Below are 12,291 nucleotides of genomic sequence, written 5' to 3' on the forward strand. Positions count from 1 at the left end.
TAAAGTCAAGAATGTATTAATTTTATTTAAATATCTATTTTGTCCTAAAAGAATTCCAAAGGATGATAGTCAATCATTTCATTGATAGTATTTAAGATCAGCACCAAAATCTGCATCTGATATAATCGAGTTATCTCTTATTTCACTCACATTAAGTGAATCATCAATATTGTGGTTGCTTATGAATTTTTCATTCATTCAGTAAACATTTATTGACTGTCTGTGCTATGTCTGGTACTATGCTAAGTGCTGGGGATATGGAGATGAATAAAACGCAATCCCTAACACCAGGGAGCTTATAGGTTAGTGGGACAGAGATATAAACAGGTAACTATAATACAATGTAGTAGAGGCCATGATTGAAACACACACAGGGCATTATTTATGAACACAGAAGCATTAGTCCGGCCTGAAGAGTCTCAATCAGGAGAGTGACAAGATCCCATCACATCCCGCTATTTCACTCTGGTGGCAAGATAGCTGGGTGTTTTTTTGTTGTTTTCTTTTTTTGGTGAGGAAGACTAACCCTAGCCCTGAGCTAACATCTGTTGCTAATCCTCCTCTTTTTGCTGAGGAAGATTGGCCCTGAGCTAGCATCTGTGCCCATCTTCCTCTATTTTATATGTGGGACACCTGCCACAGCATAGCTTGACAAGGGGTCCATAGGTCCACGCCTGGGATCTGAACCTGGGCTGCCGAAGTGGAGCGCGCGATCTTAACCACTATGCCGACAGGCCAGCCCCCGTGGATGGCTGTTTTTGTGTGAGGAGGGCCTGACCTCGTGCAAGGGTGGTAGAATGGAAGGAGGAGGTGAAATCGGAAGGTCTCAGTGATTGGGTAGCGATGTGAGTGTAAAGCAAGGGAGAAGTCACAGACGACGTCCCGGTGCTAGCTCCTGAGATTGAGTATATGATAGTGCCTAGATTAAGACCACAGAAATAGAAGTACATTTAGATACAAGTTAACAGAATGATTTGGACATGTTGAGTTTGAGGTATGGGTAGAATGTTCAGGCTCTATATCCTGTAGAAAGTTGAAGATACAAGTCTGAGCTTAAAAGATATACCTGCTGGAGATAGGGATTTGGAGTTACCAGCATTCAGCTGGTACCCTGAGAAGCCAGCAAGTAAAGAGTGGCAAAGGAAACCGGAGAAATTTAGCCGTGCAGTAGACACGTGGTTTTCATCAAGGGAGAAGGGAGATAATGCCTAGAAGGGGGACGTTTTTGGTCATCACAGTGATTAGAAGTGCTAGTGGTGTTTAGTGTGTCTATAATGAAGGGACAGTTCTGCACAATAAAGAATTATCTTATATTTTGCATATGACTTTTGAATATCCTGCTGGACACTGATCAGGTAAAAACTTGTTCTGAGTCTAGAACCTGACTCCATTTTATTTGTAAAGAGAGGGTATTTTTTTTTTCATGGTTTCAATATACATTGATTTTTTTTCCAGGTATATAACTACTTGATAAACTATTGTACTTTATGTTTAGAACTTTACCAAGAGTTGCTTACCATTTTGGAAAATCATACAGTTGAGAGCAACACCATTCATGGTATTTGAGTTACACAAGTGTACGAATCTACATTGTAATTGTCACAATTGGTAATTAAAGATATAGGTTTAAGAAACTGATTACTTAATTATGGCTTATAGAGTAGCTGAATCAAAGTGTTTACATATTGAAATATGTACTAATTTATTATAAATTACTCTCTTTTCATTTTATAATTTATTATAAATTACTCTCTTCTCATTTATATTAGAATATTTTACTGAATATTTTTCTATTTAAAATATTCTAAATAAACATAGGTGTTGTGAAGATATATTATCAATTAACTTAAAGATCCTAAATAGGGCACCACGAGACGTATATTGTAAAGCAGCAGCCCCGGGGCTGAGAGAGCTGGTAAGCTATCTCAACCCTGAAAAGGCTTGCAAAGCACTGTGCTTCTTTCTCAGTGGTGGCAGATATGAGATAAAACAATTTGTCCTTTATTTTTGAGGGGATTTCCTTGCACACTCTTAAAAATATCACTGATGCTGCAGGCTCCTGAGCCTTCACAGGGATTGTCTCCCATTCTCTGGAGTGTATGTATCATGCAAGGCAGAGGCTTCTGCATCATCTTTAAGGAAAGTTCCGAGTGTTAGCCTTCATCAGAGAGGAGTGGGCCACTTCTGCAGGCCCTAAGAGTTCAGGAGGATCTGAGATTTCAAAGTTCTTGAGTGCACTGACTGAGATGTTCCTATCCACACTCTCAGGTCCTTCCCAGTCATGGTGCTGGGATCAAACTGACTTGTCAGATTAGAGAACATAAGCTTCTGAACCTCACTCTCATTCTAATTAAGTTCAAAGCCTGATCTTCAGCTTTTTCTGCCCTCCAGCTGCAGGAGATGAAGCTCCTTGCCAAAGCAGGTCTCCTACTCGCATTTTTTTTTTGCTGAGGAAGATTGTCCCTGAGCTAACAACTGTGCCACTTGTCCTCTATTTTGTATGTGGGCCACCGCCACAGCATGGCCAGCAACAAGTGGTGTAGATCCACGCCCGGGAGCTGAACCTGTGCCACCGAACTTCACCACTAGGCCACCGGGCAGCCCTACTTGCACTTTTTATTTTTATTTATTTATTTTTTTAAAGATTTTATTTATTTTTTTCTCCCCCCAAAGCCCCAGTAGATAGTTGTGTGTCATAGTTGCACATCCTTCTAGTTGCTGTATGTGGGACGTGGCCTCAGCATGGCTGGAGAAGCGGTGCGTCAGTGCACGCCCGGGATCCCAACCCGGGCTGCCAGCAGCGGAGCGCGCGCTCTTAACCACTAAGCCACGGGGCCGGCCCCTACTTGTACTTTTTAAATGGTGATTAATCACCAATGTCTTCATTGTCTTTTTCTAATGCATCAATAACACCCAGAACAGCCATCTAATTCCGTGGTCCTTATAACCCCTATTTCCCCTATACTTCTCAAATGCCTGAGATAATAGCACCCCTCAGTGCATGTGCATTCCCTTCCACCAGCATCCTATACTCCTTCAGCACTGGTGAACAATTGCATTGCTACAGTATGCCAGCATACTGTATTCTACCTCTGCTCCCCCTCCAAAGCCCCGTTATAGAACTGTTCCTAGGACCACTTCCAGTTCCAAGTTCTAGGTTGGATTTCCTGGAAACAGACTCTGAGATGGAGGTTTGCATGTAGCAGGTTTATTGGGAGAAGTGCCTGTGAGAAACGCATGATTAGGGGGAGAAATCAGTCGTAATGGAGGCCTCCGCTGATCCCACAGCGAGCTCTGCAAGTGGGATGGTCCTTCAGAGTTGTCCCAAATTGAAGCAAGGGGGCCCAGGGACTGTAAAACACCACATAGTGGCCAGCCGGGTAGCGTAGTGGTTAAGTTCACGTGCTCTGCTTCGGAGGCCCGGGGTTCACTGTTTGGATCCTGGGCGTGGACCTAGGCACTGCTCATCAAGCCATGATGTGGCAGCATCCCATATACAAAAAGTAGGGGAGGATTGGCACAGATGTTAGCTCAGGGCCAATCATCCTCACCAAAACAAACAAACAAACAAAAAAAACCCAAAATACCACATGACCCGGTGATGAAATGCAAGCAGTCCCTGAGGATGGGACAGACCTTGGGTGAGGTCGCTACCTTCCGCCAAAAGTAATTCCCAGAGAAGGATGCAGTTATGACCCATAAGCAGCCAAATTATTATTAAATTACTAACTCCAGAATTAGGGGGTGGGTGGGGAGGGATAGGTGCCTTGGTCCTAAGGGGACGATCTCGGGGGGGGGGCACCGTAGCATCGCTGCAGTTAGGAGTCACTACTTCAGAGGGACTTGGAGGGGAAAGGGACAAGAGGATTTCAAGGAGAAGGGAGAGATGAACAGTTTCGAGTCCCTCCCTGCCGCTTCTTCATTGCCGCTTTCTAATTCAGCCAAGACGTGGGCTTTGGAGTCAGACAGACCTGTTTTCAGATCACAGCCTGAAACTTGCTAGCTGTGTGACCCTAGACAAGGTATTTAATCTTAGACTTCAATTTTTTCGTCTGTAAAATGAGGCTAAGAATACTGTCATCTGGGACTATTACAAAGATTAATTAACGTTTATGGAGTTCCTACTGTATACGAGGTGCTCTTCTCGGTGCTTCACATGTACACACTCGCTTACACGAACTAACCCTGTCAGGGAGGGGTTGTTACTAGTCGTCTCGCAGATCAGGAAATGAAGTGAGAAGATGTTCAATACCTCGCCCAAGATTTCAAAACCAGTAAGTGACAGCATTGGGGTTTGAACCATACAGTCATCTTTGCAGCCTTGGCCTTGTGCTATTATTCTGTACTGCCTTGCTTTCTTTAAGTAAAATATTTTATTGAAAGAACTCATGGATGTAGAGTGCCTGCCACAAAGTAGGCACTCAATAAATGTTAATTTCCTTCCAGTTTCCTCTTGGATCGATTTCTGGAATTGTCTAGATTGGTCTTCTGGCCCCGTGTTCATAGGCCTCATGTGATAGTGTTCCATGAGCCCTTGATACCAGAGCCTATGTGTTTTATTCATGCAATGTAGTCATACATTGCATGTGTTACTGCAAAATAGATGCTCAAAAACATTTATTAAATAAATGACAATGGATATTTTAAAAAGATAGCTTCTAGATATATTCTATAACATGATTGTGGTGGTGGTTATACTACTATATACATTTGTCAAAACACTGCATTATACACTTAAATGGGTAAATTTTATTGTGTGTAAATTATTCTTCAATAAAGCTGGTTAAAAAATAGTTTCAACTCTTATAGAAATGCAAAAGAAGCTCTCTATAATATATTTAATCACTATGGGATGCTGAGCAGACTTTTCTGTCACTAGAAAGGGAATCTAGTAGTACAATTAGGTCATCCATTGAAGAAAGATTAAGTTTCTGGTTTGACCAAGATAACGTAACAACTTGGGCTCAATGTTTCTTTAATTGATTTACTGTTTCCTCTCTGCTACGTCTGTTATCCTGAGAATACTTTGAGTAAGTTTTAATTTTAATTTTAAACATGACTTACTAAATTTTCTGGGAAATCGAACTTCAATGGCTCTGTCATATATTGGCCATATCCATAAAGCGCAATGGACAGGAAACAGCATATTGTTTTACAGTCACAAATAGTCACACAGAGTAACCTCAATTAGCTGTGTTAACATGGGAAGAAATTCCACATTAACGATATGAAGTCTGGAGGAAGAAGATTCCTTCGGATGCTATTATCTTTTATTCTCTGAGGGTAGGGGTGGAGCGATTTCAATAAGTAAATTTGTGTGTTTGTTTTCTTAAGTTGTCAAACTCTAAAAATTAACTTTATGTTATAGCTACAAATAATATCACTTAAAATCATGTCATTTGGTTTGGAAATACAAAAAGATACATAGTTTTAAAATAAGCAACTATGAGAATAAATCTTGAAACTTTTTATTGTGCAGAAGCACCTTAACTTGGTTTTCTAGAGGATTAATTCCCTCTGGTATTTGATCTCATGCTAATAAGAAAAAAATGTAATATTGGGTCTTTCAAAAAATTTATAGTAATAGGATTATAGATACAACTTTGTCAAAATTATATTGGGCAAAACATGATGTATCATGTTATACTGAATTCCTGGTTTGTGGTGTCTCCCATGTTTTCATTTGTTCGTTTTTAAGCAACAGAATTATGTATTTTTCATCTTTGTTTTCCTAGCCTTATGATAGTGCTAGCAATCAGTTAATGCCTGCTCACTGACTGAGTGTGAACAAAATAGGCTGTCAGATGTTTTCAAGAATAATCGTGGGGCACACTGAAGGCCACATAGGCGCCTCTTCCTGATGGAGATGCGAGGTTGTTGCTGGAAGAGACTTTAGAACTCTCAGTAAAACGAGTATAGGTAACAGAAAATGAAACTGAAGTCCAGAGAGGTTGTGGTGATTTGTTCAAGGTTATCTAGCAGAACCAGACCTAGCATTTAGGACCCCTGCATGCAGTTCATTTCTCTTTCAAATACCTGATACTGCCCTATGGATTTTTAAAATCATCAGATAAGCACTCATTCATTCAATGGTAACAAATACTTACTGCACTCCTGTATGTCAGGTACTGTCCTGGACATTGGGGACAAAGCAGTGAACAGTACATGTACTCTGCTCTTGTGAAAGAAACTTAGAGTTGAATAAATGTGAATATGTAAATGGATAATCACTAGATTTTGCGTTATAAAAGTATTCTAGCAAAACTTTTTTATTACTTACTCAGTTAATTACTTCACATTGCAGGCACTATGCTAGTATTCATATAACCTCATTTAGTCCTCACCAAAACTCTCTAAGTGGTTACTATAACCCTCATTTTAAGGGTGAGAGAGGGCAGCTTCTTGAGGATGAGTAAATTGCCAAGGGCATTCAGCTCATTCAGTGTCCTGCCTGTAGGGTACAGGCCTCAGGGCCAGCACAAGAAGCATGAGGGAGAAGCCTAGGGGTCTCAGCCTCCAGAGCATTCATTTGAGGAACATTCCCTAGAGCCACCACTGTCCTGTACCCTGAATCCAGAGACCCTGTGTTTTTGCCCTTTCCACAGAGCAAACTTCCATTTTTGTTTTTATTTTGCAAGGGTGAAGAAAGGATAGTCACCCAGATAAATGGTGTAGGGGATGGAAACCGGGAGTCAGACTGCTTCATAAACAGGCTTTCAACCAGTCTTATTACCTAGGTCCTCCTCCCTTCCCCTCCACTGCCAGAGATAACAGTCCATATAGGATAAACCATGATCATTGCATGTAAATGTTTGGGTATGTCTAATTTTTATGATTACTAGAAATTAATAATATAACATATTATATTATTATATTAATAGAAATAGAATTGTGGTGCTAAAAAGGCACAAAATTTTTCAAGATGTTGGTATGGTTTGCACTTTTTGTTATTTTCTTAAAGATATCATTACCTATCCCAAGTCATGAAGATATTCTCCTTTTTATCTTTCCTTTACGTGTAAGTTTTAATCTATCCGGATTTTCATGGTTGAGCTAATTTCTTATTTCTTTCTTTCTCCTACCTCCCTCCTTCCCTCTGCCCTCTTTCTCTCTCTGTCTCTCTCCCTGTCTCGCTCTCTTTCTCTTTCTCTCTTTCCTTCTTTCTTTCTTTTCATATGGCTCATCTATGGTTTTACCAGCATTTACTGTCAAGTCCATCTTTTCCCCACTGTTTTCAATGCAAGTTCAGTTAAAAATCAAGTTTCCACACATCTACAGGTTTGTTTCTTGATTCTTTCATTCTGTTCCATAGGTCGGTTTGTCTACATCTGCACCCATACCAGACAGTATTAGTTACTAGAACTCTATAATAATACAAATTATCTGGTGGACCAACTCCTGGCCCCTACTCCTCCACTTAAGTCTTTCTTCTTTGTAATGACTTGGCCTTTTTCACCCCCATATAAATTTAGAAATGGCATGTCAAGTTCCATATATGCTTATAATACTTTGAGATTTTGATTAGATTTATATTTAGTCTGTGGATCAGTTTGGGAAAAATTAAAATCTTTATGATATTGAAACAATCCATGATCATGATAATTTTCTCTATCTTCTTTAACATTATACCAGAAAACTCCATAGTATTCTTTGTAAAGACCTTTTAAAGATTTATTTCCATGTACTTTATATATTTTTTTATAGTACTGTAAATAGCATCTTTTGAAAAATTACATTTCTATTTGTTTGTTCCTGGCATAAAGAAATATATAGTAATGCATTGCTTAATGATGGGGATACATTCTGAGAAATGCGTCATTAGGCGATTTCATCATTGAACATCACAAAATGTACTTATACACACCTAGGTGGTACAGCCTACTACAAACCTAGGCTACATGGTATAGCCTGTTGCTCCTGGGCCATAAACCTGTACAGCATGTTACTACACTGAATACTGTAGGCAATTGTAACACCATGTTAAGTAATTGGGTTTTTTTTCCCCTAAAGCCCCAGTAGATAGTTGTATGTCATAGCTGCACATCCTTCTAGTTGCTGTATGTGGGACGCGGCCCCAGCATGGCCAGAGAAGCGGTGCGTCGGTGGGCACCCGGGATCTGAACCCGGGTCGCCAGCAGCGGAGCGCACGCACTTAGCAGCTAAGCCATGGGGCCGACCCTAAAGTAATTATTTTAACATATCTAAACATAGAAAAGTTACAGTAAAAATATCGTATAAAAGATAAAAAATAGCACACTTGTATAGGGCACTTACCATGAATGGAACTTGCAGGACTGGGAGTTGCTCTGGGTGAGTCAGTGAGTGAGTGGTGAGGGAATGTGAAGGCCTAGGACATTACCGGACACTACCATAGACTTTATAAACACTGTACCCTTAGGCTACACTAAATTTATTAAAAAAATATTTTTCTTTCTTCAATAATAAATTAACCTTAGCTTATTGTAACTTTTTTACTTTATAAACATTTTAATTTTTTTTAACTTTCTGACTTTTTTGTAATAACACTTAGCTTAAAACGCAAACATATTGTACAGCTGTACAAAAATATTGTCTTTCTTTATATCCTTCTTCTATCAGCTTTTTTCATTTTTAAAATTTTTTATTTTTTTACTTTTTAAACTTTTTTGCTAAGAACTAAGACATAAACATACTCATTAGCCTAGGCCTACACAGGGTCAGGATCATTGTTATCACTGTCTTCCACCTCCACATCTTGTCCCACTGGAAGGTCTTCAGGGGCAGTAACTCTCATGGAGCTGTCATCTCCTATGATAACAATGCCTTCTGGAATACCTCCTGCAGGACCTGCCTGAGGCTCTTCTTGAGGAGAAGTCAATCTTCAGAAATATGTCCATGGTGGTTTGCTCGGTTGGTTTCTTTTTTTAATCATAGATTTTCCTGTAAGCAGGTAATGCACCATAAACATTCCTCTCTAATAATGAAAACCTTTTGGTGTTGGGGTTCGTGTTTTCAAACTTTTTAAGGAACTTCTTGAGGTCTGTAAAAGCTTCTGCTAAACACTTCGCTGTGAATTTTCTTGGAGGTTCTTCTTTTTTGTTCTCCTGCAGTTTCTTTCTCTCTTGCCTCTTCTTCAGCTATGCCTTCCTGTTCCAGTTCCAACTCCTCAGTAGTCAATTCCTAAGGAACCACCTCCAGCAGCTCCTCAATGTCATCCTCATCCACACCCAGGTTAAAGTTGTTTGCCATCTCAACCACAGCCTGTTGATTTCTGCAACCTCTTCATCCTTGGCAAATCCTTTGAAGTCATGGTCAAACATCCTGAGTGTCTTCTTCCAGATGCCATTGATACACTCCTTGGTGACATCACCCTAAGCCTAAGCAAGGTCCTTGATGCAATCACAGATGTTGTAATCTTTCCAGAATTGCATTAGTGTCTTCTCAGTGTCTTCTTCAGTTGCAGCAATAGCCTGGGCAGCTGTCCTCCTTGGTAGTAGGCTTTAAAAGCTGCTATAACTCCTTGATCCATTGATTGGCTCTAAGAGGTGGTGTTTGGAAGAAAAAACACCACTTTGATATTGGAGTGAAGATCATCAATAAAAGGAGGATATCCAGGAGCATTATCAACAGTAAGCAAAATCTTGAAAGGTATGTTATTCTCCAAACAGTTATTCTCCATTTTGCTGGCATAGCAATTCAGGAGGGCATCTCGGAAGAGAAGCTGGGTCATCCACGACTTCTGATTGCCCCTGTAGTACACTGGCTGTGGGTGCTTGTTGATATGCTTGAAGGCTCTGGGGTTCTTATTGTGCCAGATCACAAAGGGTTTTGATTTGTAGCCTGTGACATTGCCCTCAAGCAAGACTGTTATCCTGTCCTTAAAGACCTTGAAACCTGGCACTGACTTAGCCTCCTTATGGATGAAAGTCCTTTCAGGCATCCATTTCCAGAATAGGGAGGTGTCATCCATATTCCATATTTGCTCTGGCAAGTAATTTTCCTCCACAATCAGCTTATCTAGAGTTTCCAAAAATTCTTCAGCTGCCTTTACATCAGCACTTGAAGACTCACCACTCACTTTCATGTTAAGTAATGAATAATGATTCTTGAATCATTTAATCTACCCAGAGCTAGCAGTAAATTCAGCATTGTAGTGGGGTACAGCCTTTCTTTCAACATCGCAAGCAAAACTTTTGCTTTGGCCACGATTGTCATGGTGCTGAGAGAGATACGCTTCTGTGTGTGGTGTGCAGTCCAGGTCATTAGAACTTTCTCTATGTCTGATATAGGCCTTTCTTGAATTTTTGTTAGTCTTATTGCCTTCAGTGAAACAGACCCTTTAACAGCTTCCATCACTTTGTTCTTATTCTTCAAGATCATAGGTGTGGTAGAATGGGACATGCTTGACTGGCAAGCAGTAACCATTACTGATTTTCCATCTTTGTAGTCCTTAATCACTTTTAACTTCATTTCCAGGTCAATCACTCGACATGGCCTCTTATGGAAGCATTAGCAGTAGATTTTGTACACTTAGGGGCCACAATGAATGAAATTAAATCAAACACAAGAGGAAATGATGCAATCAAGAGACACGGTAAACACAAGATGTATGAAGCTGCTGCTGGTGTAACTAGGCATATTGTTTTACAGTAAACTTTTTTTATAAGTAGAAAAAGTACACTCTACAACAATGATAAAACTCCTAATGTCAGGAAACTAAAAACTCCACCCTCAGATCATGGTAATGCCACCATTTTGTGAACATGCATCCTATGAAGAGACATGAAGCTTGACTACACTTGTGCAAATCATCAATTACCTCTCCTCCAATCATCTATTCCCACGTTTCAGACCACCCTGCCCCCTTATCCTCTAAATATCCCTAATCTCCATTTTCCTGGGAGGTGGATTTGAGATTGGTTCTCCCACCTCCTCACTTGGCTGCATTGTGATTAAATCCTTTCTCTTTGCAAACTCATCTTCTCTGTGATTGGCATAATCCTGCAGTGGGCAAAATGAACCTGGTTTGATAATGATAGGATTATAAAGATTGGAATGTTTAAGCTAGTATTATATGAAAAGGTTATATCAACTTGTTAATGCACCAGGTCTGTTTTTGCCCACTGCCCAGAAAGCCAATCACTGAGATGATGAGATTGCAGAGATAGAAGGGTTTATTAATCACAAGGCAGCCAGGTGTGGAAATGGGAGACTGAATCTCAAATCCACTTCCTCGAAAATAGAGACTCAGGGATATTTAAGGGATAGGGGGCAAGGTGGTCTGAAATGATTGGAGGTGAGGAGAGATGAGGTAATGGATGATCTGCACAAGGTAGTCAGGCTTCATGCCTCTTGTAGGATGCATGTTTACAAAATGGAAGTGTTAGCATGCCCTGAGGGTAGGGTTCTAACCTCTTGACGTCAAAGGTTGCTTATCGACATATGTCTGCGTGGGCCCAGCTGATGGGTTGGTGGTCTCAATTCAGCCTGAAGTGGACAAGGGGTTCAATACCTGAAAAAAGTAGCTCAAACATCCATTACCATGGTGATCCTGGCTCCAGGGGGATGTTACCTATAGGAACCTAGTGGGAGTGGTATAGCATATTGCCTAAACAGCACAGTTAACAATGGGTAAGTTTATCATGCAGATTTAAGTTCTCACCTTCTGTTCTAATAAGTTTCTAGGTAGGGCCATCCCCTCCCTTCTTCCTGGTACAGGGAAGAAGATATCTTTACAAATGGAGATTTCCTTTACAAATGTAAATGTATCTTACAATGGGTAACCAGAACTAAGAATGGGCTTAGCAAGGACCTTCCAGGTATCTGGAGATGTCTATGGTAATGGCCTGCTCTGGGGGCAGGCCTCCCATCCCAAACTCCTTTGGTCAGTTAGTGGGGGTGGGGGCCAAAGTGTCTTTCAGACAGAGACATATTTTGAGGTGGCCAATTCCAATCCCCCATAGTTACTAGCTGCTTAATCATCAATGGCTAACTGTTTGCCAGTTTCAAACTTTGCCTGAGTTTTTTTTTGAAATGGAAGTTATGTCTGGCCAGGAACACTTCCTCTACCCAATATTAAAAGACTGAAACTTATTGATAAAGTCCTAATGGAAGTTATGATTAGAGGTGTAAGAATTGATGGAAGTAAGATAAAATTTTGTAGGAAAATCTGTATATTTAAATGGGCTTTACATGAAATGATGGCATCTCTTTTGCCTGATTGTATTGTGGGGATAGGCATTGTGTCTCACTGGGAAACATTTCCCTGCCTGATACTGATGTTTCCCCTGTCTGATATTGTAAAGTGGGGCA

The sequence above is a fragment of the Diceros bicornis genome, chromosome 8 (assembly GCF_020826845.1).
Source record: "Diceros bicornis minor isolate mBicDic1 chromosome 8, mDicBic1.mat.cur, whole genome shotgun sequence".
NCBI classification, from domain to species: domain Eukaryota; kingdom Metazoa; phylum Chordata; class Mammalia; order Perissodactyla; family Rhinocerotidae; genus Diceros; species Diceros bicornis.